The following is an 11,921-nucleotide window of genomic DNA, read 5'->3' on the forward strand; positions in this document are numbered from 1 at the left end:
ATAAACCCGGCAAACGAAGATAACCTATGCTCCGGCCTCTCCTGCCTCGGGAAGCGGCCAAATAAGATGGCAATCCAGAGCACCTTGGTCATCCTAGCACAGAGGGCACACAACGTTCTAAAACTTTGATCTAACCAAGGCATTCGGCGAAACAATACTTCGAATTAATGTTAAATCAAACAAAACTGATTCATATAGTCCCTGGCCATTCCCAGATGGCAGGGACTAATAATATATAATCATATTTTTAATGATAACAATATTATTATATTCAATATCGTAAAGAAATATCAATTTGTCAATAGCATACTTTTGCATGGTAATTGAATATCTATTAGAAAAAATAAAAGTTGAATTAGTAGTTTTTCATGGTAATAGAAAAATGAATGGTATTTATTCAAGATTTACTCATTTTAATATTAACTTGAAATATTGTGTATGTAGGTTGATGAGATCACATATATTTATGGAAATATCAACGATGTAACATTTTAAACTTATATTATTTTTAGAAATCATGATACTACATTTGTGCAACAATATAAAAATGTAACAATGTTGTCCCTAGGACAAATTTGGATCTTGCTTCTTACTATTTTAAGATCTTATCCTTGACATTTATGGATTTCTCTGGGTTTCTGTGGCTAGAATATGTGGTTGGACGTTGCAATGGGGGCAAGAACATTAGCAGTTTTGATTTATGTTATAACAATACTAGCATTAATATTTAACGTTTGTCTTCAAGGTAACGTTTGTCTTCAAGATAAGGTTACAGTAATCCCTTTACTGCATTGCATCGTATTTTGTGAATGTAAATGAGTTTAGATATGATCAAAGAAATATTTGATATCATAAAGAAATATTTTTTTGCTTTGGTAAGTGCAGGAGCTACGGGTGCGACATTTGTGATCCAGAACCAGTGTTCATACATTGTATGGGCCGCACGTATTCCCGTAGGTGGCGGTAAAGTGCTGGGGCAGGGGCAATCATGGAGTGTTGACGTGCCCAAAGGAACAATCTCAGGCATATTTTGGGGACGTACGCAATGCTCCTTCGATGCCTCTTGTAAAGGAAGCTGCAGCACAGGTGACCGTGGCGCCGTGCTCAGCTGTACACTCTGAGGACAGTCTCCTACAAAGCTAGTTGAATATATTCTAAATGGGGAAATAATCAAGATTTCTATGACCTCTCTGTAATTCAAGCTAGTTAAATATATTCTAAATGGGGAAATAATCAAGATTTCTATGACCTCTCTGTAATTCATGGTTTCACTGTCCCTCTCTCCCTAACTCCTTCCGACGGTAGCTACAAAGCACTGACTTGAAAAATGGACCAGTGCCCAAATGCCTACCTATATCCCATTGATGACACTAAAACCCACGCTTTCTCTGTATCATATCTATAATAAGAGTATTATAATCATGTTGATTGTAGTATCATATTTGTAATAATAATACCATGGCGTGCATAGTTGCAAGAAGTGTTGTCCTATAAAAAGGAAGTCCTATCCTGTAAAATCCAAAGGCGTTTTACTTCTATTTTGTAAATGAGTAATGCTAATCTGGATATCTTAAGGGGTATATGCATCAACTTGGTTATCTTTATGTTATCTGAAATGATTTAATAAATAATTATAGATGTTTTTATAAATGTTATTTGAGGGAAATGATTATAAGTTGTTTTTTCATAATTAATTATTTTATTTTATTTTTAAATTATCATGTCATATATTTTATTTTAGATAATAATAACAATTAAGTTGATTTTCAATTGATATAGTTATATTTTTTTATTAATATCATGTTATATTTTTAAATTGTTATTTTTATTTTTTAAAATGAGTTTAATTGTATGAATTCTTTTTATTATTTTTATTATTATATTTTATATTGAATTTAAAATAGTAATAATTTATTGTAAATTTTATTTTCAATTAATTATCATTAACATATTTGGTAGTGAAAGCTCTAAATTTTTAATCTATCAAAATTGTTAACTGCAGATTTCTTACTCTACATTTTTCACCCAAACTATCTTCTAGCTTTTGCAATTTTTTTTGGACATTTTGGAACTCACCATACTCTATCTAGATGTCCACTTTTTAATTCATTTGGAGGACGTTGAAAATGTTATGAATGTTGTCGTTGATGTCAAAGAGGGAGCAGGTGCAACAAATGAAGGATTTCAATCAGATGCGGGACGTAGAAGAGATGTAGGATATCAAGTAGGTGCATGACGTAGAATAGATGTAGGATATGAAGTAGGAGCAGGATGTCAAGAAGGTATAGGATGTTGTCATTGATGTCCTCAGTATGCTATTTGTCATGGATGAGATGATGCAGGGATGAAACCCTATCTCTAGTGTTTGGTTTCCTTGGATGATTAAGAAACCTCATTTTTTTATGAAGTTTTCGAAGAAAAAAATTAGTGAGCTTGTCTGAGTGACCCTTTCCATTAGATTCTCTTCATCATGGGCCCTCACAGTTTGAAAGAAATGTTTAGTCAAATATGGCACACCCTTTTGTTAGGAAAGTTCCACAAAATCAAAACATATTGGTTAAAGATGATGATGTTGTGGTCATTAAATTATGGATTTTATAAGGATTTAAAAAAAAAATGGAAACAAAGTTTCTTCCAAGTGAGCTCAATTTTAAGAAAAGGGATCAAGTCAAAATTTTAAATTTTACATGAATGAGGCTCCCTCCAATACCCCAAATCAGGCTACTCCAAATAGGCCTCCATAAAACTATATAAGCCTAGGCTTATTATCCTTATGGTATAGAACAATTTGAATTTCTTTCTTTTCTCTTTGTGGTTTTCCTCCAAACCTATTAAGAGATCGAAGAAGCTCAAGTGGTTCTTGGTCCACTAATTCATTATGTCTTACCTACGGTTTTAGGAGTGATGAGAGGGATTTCAGCCTATGTCTTTTGGGTTGTATTTTTTTTATTGCTTCTATGGGATTAAATGAGAATTAAATTTTGAAAGAAGTTGCAAATCCATCACTAAGCTTGTTGTCACATTCCAACCTGTAACACCATTTCTTCATGCTATATTATTTTTTACAATTTTTTAGAATTAAATATGTTGAATGGCATTTTCTATCTATTCCTTTGATTAAGCTCTTACTAACTTTACCTATTCCTTGGAATAACATCTTGTAATAACTTTATTGGTATGACATGTCTCATACCACTTTATATTTATTAAGGTTGACTACACTTGAGTAATTTTGATTTATTGCTTAATATGGTTACTCATATGGTTCATCACCCTTTATACCTTCTAACTATACTCTAAGTTGCTATGTTTCTATCTCTCAAGAGGTGTGTTGCCTTAGCCCAATTCCTATGATACCATTGCCTAAGGTTAAGACTAATGTTTTGATTGCACTCTATTGGTGGTAGGTCTAGGATACATACCCCATAGCACTGTGATTACAGCTAGAAGCCAACCCTCTCCACCATCCTCTCACTCCGCCCCACATGTCCCAAACAACGTGAGTCCTTATGTCACTCAATCTAGTTCACATGGGCTAGTACCACCGCCCTACCTCCTCACTCCTGCCGAGGGGATTCGACATTTACGATCATAATATTCTGTCAGACATCTACGTTGGAGGTCTACCTAGCCGATGCTAACCTCTCAACCCAACATTCAGTCACTCATTGTTGACGTTGTATCGCTACAGAGTGTGGGGGTTCTGGTCATTTGGCATGATGTTTGATATAATTTCTCCACACCTACTACGAATCCTTGCCTGGGTGTGTTGTGGTCTCACCTGAGTAGTGCTAGAGTCATGCACTTACACCTCCATCTCCAACTATGCAAAGTAACCACGCTTATGGCACAAAAATTGCATCAGGTAAGCTTGTATTGATTTTCTGAGTTAATAATTTGTCTTCCCTGCATTCAAATCAACACTCTAATCGGTTGTTCTTTATTGGGAATTTTGTGTGCGAGTTTGGCTTCAATTCGGCCAGGGTGACCCCCAAATCTAGAACTCCATCAAGGAGGCACCCTTTACCACCTCGCAAATTCAGTAAGCACATTTTTCCCTGGGTGTAGGGCTTAGCTAGTGCTTTCCACAATTTCCTCCTGAGATTTCTAATATTCTTTTTGGTTATACGGACTTGCACAAAGTTTTGTCAGGCATCTGTTACATAGGTAATACTATTCAACTCTGGTTTCTTTCTCATTTTCCTATTTATCTTATTCACTATGAGGAGGTTGAAATCTCTAATGTATTCATTTTGTTGGGGTTTTGGCACAGGTAATGCCATTATTTCCCACATGTCTAGTTCTTGTGAATCATGGACATAGATGAGGGCACTCTGACAAAACAAACGTCTCTTTCCAGGTTGGCTACTTTTCTCTCACGTCTTTTGAGACCAACTTGCTGCATCCGTGGAAGAACCCTTAAGTTTATTGGAGGAACGTGTACTTGTTTAATCTACAATCCTTATGGAAAGTGTCAAGTATGGCCAAATTTGATTCCACAGGTGCTCTTTGAAGCTGGGTAGACGAAGGAGAAGCAGCAATGATCTGTCAGAAGGGAGAGGAATCGAGCAAGGAACCAAGCACAAGACTGAGGTTGGTGTCCTTCATTCCACTCTTATCTACTTCTCATAAAGGAAAACAAAAGTAGTTTTAGTTTGTTTGTTTCTAAGATAGCTACCAGTCTTAGTGGGACTAGCAGCTCCGAGTGGACACTAGATTTCCCGATAACAAAATGGCGACTCCACTGGGGAGCGAATAGATTGTTTCTTTGTCTATATTTTTTTGTTTTATAAACTTACAGACAGAGCCTGAAGTCAAGCCAGCTAGCTTTCGAACTACATTTTCTATGCAAGTGCAAAGTAGATCAATGCTGCTTCAGTCTATCTGCAGGTTTTGTTTATAAACTGAACAATCGATTTGTAAACTTTCTAATTGCCCTAGTGGTCGCTCTAGTAACCTCATTAGATCAGCCCCTATGATTTCTATATTACTGTACATCATTTGCCTGGCCTAAATCCCTGAATTGAGCTGCAAACTGTGACCCAGAACCCAGTTGAAGTCTCATCCCTGGACCATCGCACCTTTTACTCTTGGGAATCTTGATGCATCGCACTTCCTGTGTGCAGTAGGTGCGTTTCATCACACTTTCCCTGTGTTGCAGGTGCGCTGATCAGACAAGACCTCTTCTGCCCTCAGATTTTGCTTTTTGTTGTCACTCTCTTCAGCTCTATTCAGGAGTTTTGTTGTCTGTGATCAGTATACCATTGTTGAAACCCCCTTTCTTTCCATCTTTCGGCCTCCATTTTGCAAAGAACTATGAATGTTTTTATGTATTTTCCGCCATTTTCAGTTCTCTTTTACAAAGTAGTAGCATAGTCGAACTGTCGTCTTTTGATTTGAAAGTGTCGCAAGTGTTGTTTTCAGTCAAAGAAAAGAATTCTATTGTTCTTGATGGTCGATTATACAATTACTCTTGTATTTGATTGGAATTACTAGTTTTTCAAGTGTCGAAAGTAGTTTTCAATTCAAAATAGTAAAGTGTCGTTATTATCTTCCTTTCATTTTTGAAGAGAAATTTGTTAGTACTGTTGCTTTGAAAAGATAATTTAGATTTGTACTTAGCATTCTTCTTGTCATTCACACATTAAGAAAGCTGAAAACAAATACATGCATGTGTATTTGCATTTAGACTACTTGTTGGTTTGATTTAGGATAGTGCATCTAGTGTGCGCTCTCTGCTCTATGTTGAAAGAATAACATCTCTCTTTCTTTAGTAACTAGGATTTTAATTGCAAAAAGAAGATTAAACAATTGTTTATCATCTTAGATTGAATTTTAGGAATTGTACATCTACATCACATAGTGAACCTGAAAGGAAAATTTCTTAAGAAAGATCAACTATAAAATAAATTTAATGAACCTAAAAATGCTTTGGAACCTAACACACAACATCTAGAAGTCTAGGCTAGAGACGTATTCCGGCGTCGTAAATCCTGGTAACTGTCGCTTTCATTGTTGGTTGGGTGATTCCTCCTCTTTGAGACGACAAGTGCCAGTACGGACTTGTTCTCCCACGTACCGTCGAGTATATATTGGGAGACCACAATAGGCTATACCCTTTATCCATAGGAAGCCGTGTCTACTGCCCTATCGGTCACAATGCACTGAACACAGCATTCGGGAAGATTGACTGCCATACCATAAAAAGTATTCTATAGTTTTGCGATTGGTTTGGTAATCCCTCTGTCTAGATTTCTAGAGTAGTCTCTTTCGTTCCTTTTTAGACTCCTTAAAGGAAAAGGTCCATCTAAGCACTTTTCACTTTAGGCTCATTAAAAATATAAGGCAACTAGAGTCATCTTTTGTTTTTTCTCGACTCTTAAAAATTGAAAAAACAAGTTGTGTCAAAGCATATAAAATTCATTTAATTCGAAAACGTTTTCCCCTTTATTTTTAGTTGATCGAGTAATCCACAATCGTGGAAGAAAGTCAATTGAAACCCCTTCATTCGTGGAGATTTACGAGTCAACCATCTTTGTCCCCAGAACCAAAACTATTCCAGACAAAGCGAACTCGTTTAACCGGCTCAAAATCCCCTGGTCGGGTTGGAACAAGTGTTCTGACACCCTCGGAGACTCCGATTACTTCAAACATTTTTGGTACCCCTACCTTTACAGAAGAAGTTCCGCGGCCACGAGAGGATAGTAGAACTGATCCTAGTGTGACGGTAAACACTTCTATACATGAACCAGTTCCATCCATAGCTGATTCGGAAGGTGTTGTTCCCCAAACATTAGTCGCTGCAAAATCTATACCTTCTTCGGCACCAGAAATATTCTACGGACCTGACGGTCTACCTCTTCCACCCAATTTGATTGCTATAGAAGATATTGTGGAGGATCCACCATCTAGTACTCCATCGCAATTTGGAGTAGGGGTCACTCTATATCCTTCTTCATTAGAAATGAGTCTACCATTGTCAGAAGTTCCTGTAGAATCGCTAGGAAACCTTTTGGATAGAATATATATGTCTGAACAATCGTCGACATCTAGGATTGTGTCATCTGACACAGCAGCAGCAGAACATCCTTCTGCTACTCCGACAATGTTTACCGGCGTACCATCTGTCGCAACTAGCTCTCAATCACTGGATGGGATCCATCCAGGGGCTATTTTGAAATATGGTCTGTTCCCGTTTGTTCATCCGGAATAATATTTGGAATCTCTTATGTTGAGTCTCAGGAAATTGATGCTTCGCAATGTCAATTTGGGAAATTCGGTCCTCAAAGGAAAATAATTCCCTTAAGCATCGGATTACCGTCGTATGGAGGGCAATATGCCCTTTCATTGTTGCCTCCGAGAGGTCAAAAATACGAGAGTTCACAACAAAATTCAGGTTATGTTGGAATTACATCCAGTGGTTGGATACCATTTCTGCCTCAACAACCAAGAGTTGTATACTCAATGCAACAAAGTATGCCTATGTCAAATATCCCCACTACACTAGCTATTGTGACGGTGTCGCAAGTACAAGCATTACCTGTTGTATGCCAACCTCAAGTCTCTCAGGTCGCAATCCAACAGCCCCTTGTCCCTGCGATGCTACCACAATCATCGGTTAGTGGCTCCTTAACTTGAGTGACCCAGGATCAAACGGGTACCATTACCCCTCATCTCGGTCAAATAGTTAGTATTGGAAAACAGCACATGGTCTCACAACCATGGCTGGTGCAATATCAACAACCACAATTCCAACAAGTTTACCAAGGATCCGAGCACCAAGTCTTTGCAAGTAATGGGAAGTTGTATGTTCAAAATGGTCAACATCAACCATTTCATAATGGTTATGCCCATCAACCTTATCAAAGTTATCAACATCAAATGCACTATACTGGTATGCAAAGACCCACTGCTCAGGCAATCCCATCTTATCCTAGGTATGCTTCGCCGAACCTAAATCAACAGTTGCCCTTCGTGGCAACTTTAGAGTTACCAGATCTAAATCGGCTAACAAACGATCCAATCACTTACGCCCCTTGGTGGCCAGTGATTCCTCATAAACTTCCGTAAAATATTCCTAAATTTAATGGAAATCTGGGTGAAGACCCGTCTAATCATGTGATGACCTTTCACTTGTGGTGTTCATCTAACACTCTAAATGATGATTCGATCAGGCTTCACGTTTTTGAGTGAACGTTAACTGGTCCGACAATAAAATGGTATATCGAATTGCGTAGAGCTTCGTTTGATAACTTCAACACCCTAGCCACAACCTTTTTAACCCATTTTCAGTTACCCATAAGCTGCGAAATCGGAACAGAGTTTCTTACCAATTTCAAGCAAACGACAGCCACTCACATATCCAATCATATTCATGAGTGGCAACGTCGTCGTAGAATGGTAAAAACATATGTTCCTGATCAGCTATTGGCTGAATGGTTTATTAAGTCAGTTTTACCTTCTATTACGGAAGATGTGGCAAAGGGAGGAGTTGTCACTGAAGAGCAAATAATTGCTCATGCACAATATCTAGACTTGATCTATACTTAGTTTGGCATGCTCTATGATAAAATCCCTGATGCTCCTAGACCGGAATTTTCCATTCCTGCCTCTCCTAAATCAAACAAAGACTCTCATCCCGGGGACGGCGTGATAGGAACGCCTAACACGAAAACCGTAAAGGCTAAGTCAAAGAAATCCCATACGGTTTCAGGTCAAAATGCAAATGAAGAACTTCTCGCCTCGGAAGTAAATGCCGTATCGACTGAAAAAGGAAAAGAAACCAAGCAACCAAGAGGCAAGAAGAAACAAGAAGAGTCGTCCCCTGAAAAATCTTCTGTAAACCCTTCTGGAGATAGGAAACCAAATCATCCATGCCTAATATGTGATGAGGATCATTGGACAAGAGAGTGTCCGTATAAAGCTGAGCTTAGAAAATTCTTCAAGAATTGAAAAACCTTGGCAGTATTGACTGATCCGTTTCCAAATCTAGGAACAAATCTGGTTGCTAGTGACAATGCTTCCTCATCCCAAGTGCTAATGTTGTTGGTTTCAAAGCAGCAAAACGATGCTTTGATATCGACAAGGAATAAAGATTACAGGAATCCACAGCTGTTGGACAACAAGGCCAACGATCAACCCAGTAGTTCGACAACAACTTGGATTGAAGTTGTGCCACCCATCATTCCTGAACTAACGATAAAGCCGCCAAAGGGAGTAGTACACAAATCAACATTTAATCCTCGTGCCAGAGAAGCACTACATTATAATATAGTGGAGGATCTGACCCAATCGCCATCTGCTATGTCGACACTTGAGGTACTGTAAAATTTCCCCTGTCAAAAGCAGGCTTTATTATGAGCGATAGGTGGGATTGACCCAACGGATTCCAATCTTGTGTCCTTTAATCATAAAGGACATGACCCTCATTTACCAGCTCAACTAGCTTTCCTTAATCAAGTGAAAGCCCTCAACAAAATTGTTCATCGAACAATTATTGATGAGGGGGCATCTACATGTATTATGTTGATGAGTTGCTGGAAAACATTAGGATCTCCACCCTTGTCGCAATCTTCGACAACATTAAAAATATTTGATGGATAGACATACACCCCATACGGGATTTTAAGTAACTTGCAAGTCGAACTGGGGGGAAAAATAGTAGAAATAGATGTTGAAGAAATTGACGGAAACCTTGATTACAACATCCTACTAGGAAGGCCCTGGATATATGCTATGGCAACCGTTGTGTTGACCTATTTCAGGAAGATTGCATTTCCCTTTCAAGGAGGAATTACAATCGTCGACCAACAGACATTTCTCCACAACAGTTCACAATTTACGGGAAGCATTCCGATGATCCACGGAAGCCCTCACTCGCTTCAAAATATCGGAGTAGGCCTACTAAAAGACCCTATATTAATGGGTACTTTTTCCCTACCGCCTCCAATCAATCTGGTGGAAGTGGCAACAGTGGGAACCTGCAATATGATATCTTCTATTCAAAAGGTCTCTGAAAACGATATTAACACGAATCATCTGTAGGTATTGCCTCTAAGACCAATAGAAATCTTGTAGCAATCAATGTTTTCGGCATGGGAGGCAAACCCAAATCAATGCTCATCAAGTGTTTGGATAGATAGGTCTAAGGAATATGGTACCCCTTCAGATCCTTGGTCGTATGTAAATTATACAGATGGAGGAATTGTTCAGTGAATGATGATTGACGGGGCACCATGGGAAGATTACCACCATCGTTCCCATCCTCTAGATTAAAAAGAAGATACTCCTAGTGACCTTCATCATCCCTCAGTTTTTGATTTTCTAACAAATACTGTAAACATGGTGGATTCCGAGCGAAACTTGTCGAATATTGAAGAGACTATCGCCATAAATATCTTGACCAAAACAGATGTTGTAGAGAATATTCATGTTGGCAAATCTTGTTCTCCTTCAGAACTGGAAATATATAACGCTCTTTTTCACAAATTAAGAGATGTCTTTGCTTGGTTGTATGATGAAATGCCAGGCATTGACTCAAGCATAGTTGAACACGAAATTAAGATGTATCCATATGTCAAACCGATATGACAACGACTATGGCAGGTGCACCCCAAGAAAGCCGCTGCCATCAAGGCAAAAGTTGAAAAACTTCTCCATGCTGGTTTTATTTACCCGGTTCCTCTAACCGATTGGGTATCGAATATTGTTCCTGTAATGAAAAAACAAGGAACGATTAGAGTGTGTGTCGATTATAGGGATGTAAATCGATCTTGTCTAAAAGACAACTACCCTACACCCTTCATTGACCAGATAATTGACGAATGCGCCGGATGTGAAATCTTCTCATTTATGGATGGATTTTCTGGGTATAATCAAATAAATATCCGCCCACAGGACCAGTCAAAGACTACATTTATTTATCCGTGGGGCACATTTGCATATCGCAAGCTACCCTTTGGTTTAAAGAACGCAGGGGCAACATTTCAGAGGGCAATGAATTATGCCTTCCATGACATCAAAAACATCGTTCAACCATATCTCGACGATCTTCCGGCTCATTCGCGAAAGTGGACCGATCATCCACAGCATTTGAGAGCGATATTTCTACGTTGCCGACACTACAAGATACGACTTAATCCACACAAATGTGTATTCTGTGTCAGTTCTGGTAGTTTACTTGGCTTTGTGGTCTCAAAGTACGGGATTCGTCTCGACCCATGTAAGGTTTATGCAATCATTAATTTTCCTCCACCTTCAAATTTGCTTCAGATTCAGAAACTCCAAGGGAAAGAAAACTTTCTGAGGAGGTTCGTTCCAAATTACGCCGAACTTGCTAAAGGTTATACTCGTCTATTGAAAAAATAAGTACCCTTCATCTTGGATTAGGTCGCGCAAGCTTCCTTTGATGCTTTGAAAAAATCCCTAATAAAAGCATCATTAATGTATGCTCCTGATTATCAAAAAGACTTTAACCTATATCTAGCTACAGTGGATACAACCATCGCAATGGTTTTAGTTCAAGAAGATAATGGAATTGAACATCCTATATATTATTTAAGTAGAAACCTAAATGATACAGAAAGAAAGTACTCCTACGTTGAAAAGCTAGCTCTCGCAGCTGTTCAAGTGATACAGAGATTTCGACTCTATATCCTCTTTCGAAAAACTGCCATTCTGTCAGATTGCAACCCCATGACTTATATATTGTCGCGACAGTTGATGGGGGGAAAATATTCAAAGTGGATAGAAATTCTACAAGATTTTGATCTAGAATTTATAAAATCCAAATCGAAGAAATCCCTGGTTTTTGCGGAGTTACTATGTGATCTCCCATCGTCGTCCAACAATGTAACATCAGAAGAAGCAATCGTGGACGAATCTTTGTTTTTGATATCTTCAAGCAATCCGTGGTATGGAGA

The 11,921-nt window shown here is 38.3% G+C and overlaps 1 pseudogene; it reads left to right on the top strand.

Annotated features, from left to right (window-relative positions):
- Window positions 1-669: 669 nt before the first annotated feature.
- On the top strand, window positions 670-1,405 carry LOC149204245 (thaumatin-like protein; annotated as a pseudogene).
- Window positions 1,406-11,921: the final 10,516 nt, after the last annotated feature.

This window comes from Pinus tabuliformis, chromosome 1_2, assembly GCF_031772625.1.
Source record: "Pinus tabuliformis cultivar Carrire ecotype Pingquan chromosome 1_2, CPIR1, whole genome shotgun sequence".
In the NCBI taxonomy this organism is placed as follows: Eukaryota; Viridiplantae; Streptophyta; class Pinopsida; order Pinales; family Pinaceae; genus Pinus; species Pinus tabuliformis.